The sequence below is a fragment of the Mandrillus leucophaeus genome, unplaced genomic scaffold (assembly GCF_000951045.1).
Source record: "Mandrillus leucophaeus isolate KB7577 unplaced genomic scaffold, Mleu.le_1.0 Scaffold593, whole genome shotgun sequence".
NCBI lineage: Eukaryota > Metazoa > Chordata > Mammalia > Primates > Cercopithecidae > Mandrillus > Mandrillus leucophaeus.
In genome coordinates, this window is record NW_012106397.1 from 707,202 (window position 1) to 709,677 (window position 2,476).

Sequence of the window (2,476 nt, forward strand, 5' to 3'; positions counted from 1 at the left end):
AAAAAAAAAAAAAAAAGAAAAAGGATGTGCTTTTAAGAGCATTGTGAGGTCGGGTGTGGTGGTTTGTACCTGTAATCCCAGCACTACAGGAGGTCAAGGATTAATTTAAGCCCAGGAGTATGAGACCAGACTGGGTGACAGAGTGAGACCCTGTCTCAAAATAAATAAATAATAAAAGTTTAATAGTAACTTTCAAATAAATGCCTTGAACCTAGTTTTCAAGGAGGATCAGAATAGCACAGAAGGAAGCTCCTATTTACAAAAGCACAGCAAAACTGTCAGGACTGTCTCAAAATGAAAGCTGTTCCACAGCATAGGGTGCTGTCTCCTAAACCTTGGTTTTCTCCAGCAAAAGATTTCCTTCCAAAGCTTGAATGGTCACTTGTCTGCAAAAGGAGACGGAATCTCTGTTTGGGAGGAGAAATTTGAGCCCCTTGGGTACAACCCCATGAAGCCTTTGGGGTTGGGTGGGAAATTAGACTAGAACAATCGTTCTTAAAATGGTCCCTGGGTCACCAATATGGGAATCATCCTAGAAAGGTGTGAAATGCAGATCCTCCAGTCCTGTCCCTGATACTGAATCCTCATTTCTGGAGTGGGAGCTGAGATTTTTGCATTTTTAAAAAGCCACAAGGTGGAATTCTTGTGCACTAAGAGGTTTAGACACAACTGGACAAGCTGGGAACCAACAGGATGAGTGGGTGGTTTTGGAGCCATATAGACTTGGATTTAAATCCCAGTTCTTCCATTTAATATTAATAGTTCTGACTGTGGCAAGTCACCCAAACGCTCTGAGCTCGTTTTCCCATACAGTAAATGAAATGACACTTTGTTGTGGAGATCAAATAAAACTGTGTGGGCATATGTATGTGTGTATACATGTATGTACCTGTATGTGTGTGTGTTAACAGTGCCTGGCAAGGAACTTTTATAAGATGACCTCTCGGAGTTTTCCAGCTCTCAGTCTATGAATGCTAGTATATTTTAATCCTTCCACATACACAACTATCGCAGGATCATCTGCTTATCCACCTCCCTAAAGCAGTGTTTCTCAACCTTTTCTTGATTTCCCCCCTCTCCTCCCAGGAGACGTTTTAGACATTTTATTTCCGAATCTGCCAACCCCATACAATTTCAATGCCATAGGTATAACGTATATCTGCTTGTTTTGAGGCTCTTTGGAAGGCCACAAAGAACGGTAATATCTACGATCTTTTTGCCCCCCTAAGAACATAAGCAATATCAGCCATATTGAGAATGCATGTCCGAGAGAGAAGTGACTTGGTCAAGGTCACGTGACTAATTTAGTGGCAGACTTAGATTTAAATTAGAGGGCACAAACTGGCAGACTAGAACCAGCTTATAAATGTCTTTTGTTTGGCTTCCAGTGTTTCTCTCTTTCTTTTTTTAATTGATTGCCAACATTTACAAATTAAGAGATTTCACATAAAAATCCCGACATTCAACTTTCTCATGAAAAATCTGAGATCGCTCTGAGCGGCAGTTGAGAGGCGCTCGCCATCCCAGAACGTGGGGGTTCTCCCAGCATCTCCCAGCCTGGTCCCTGCAGACATCTGAATGTGAGATCCTCAAATCCAAGACCTTTACACTTTAGTTTCAAGCTCACGACCCTCAATGATTTGCCTCCAACCACGCATCACTTAATAACTAGACGTTTAAAAAAACAAATCTGAAACAGCCATACTGAGTGTGCGGCTAAACTAGCTGCAAATTCCGAACCTTTTCCCGCTCGGGATTCCAAGCCCTCGGCGCCGGCTGGGGTCAGCAGGACGCGCCGTCCGTGTCGCACGTCGTCTGCGGCCGGCCGACCAGGGCGCGGCCGGCCCGGAGACGCTGCCCCGCGGAGGGTCTGTGGGTAGCGGGCTCTAGGGCAGCCTCTGCGCACCCTCACGGCGCGGCACCGATCCCCGCTGCTCCCGACGCGCCCAGGAGGCAGAGGGGTCCCGGCCCCGCCCGCCGGACAGCGTCCTCCGGCTAGCGCCTAGGCTACTCCCCGCGACGGGGCGCCCCTGCTGAGGCCGCGTCCCCTGCGCTGCCGTCAGCGCGCCCGCTCGCCAGCCAATGTCAGCCGCCACACGCCGCACGTGACGTGTGCCGGCCAATGGCGGCCTGAAGCGGACCGTGACGAGAGCGGCGGCTCTGGGCTTTTTCGAACAGGCGCGGGCGGTGAGGGAACCGTGAGGGAGGCTGAGGGGATGCTGCGGGTGCGGAAAGGGGACCCTGGGTAAGCGAACGGCGCGAGGACGGCTAGGGGACGGCGCGGGCCAAGAAAGACGGCGGCGGAGCTGGCTCCTCGCGCTCCCCGGCCGCTGGGTCGAGACGAGTGAAGGAGGAAGAGCCAGGAGAGCCCTGGAGCAGCGCGGACTGAACCAGACGTCTGGCCGCCTCTCTCCCGGCCTGCTTCCTGTGTTGTTCCCCCTGCTTCTCCTGGTTCTGGCGGCCCAACTCTTACGGC

The 2,476-nt window shown here is 51.0% G+C and overlaps 1 protein-coding gene across 1 annotated transcript in view; it reads right to left on the reverse strand.

The window, feature by feature from the left end:
- Positions 1 to 2,276, reverse strand: part of PTPDC1 (protein tyrosine phosphatase domain containing 1) — a 91,326-nt gene extending 89,050 nt beyond the window's left edge. The window contains exon 1 of the mRNA XM_011999445.1: positions 1,741 to 2,276. The gene's annotated coding sequence lies outside the window, so the exon portion shown is untranslated. The remainder of the gene's footprint in view (positions 1 to 1,740) is intronic.
- Positions 2,277 to 2,476: the final 200 nt, after the last annotated feature.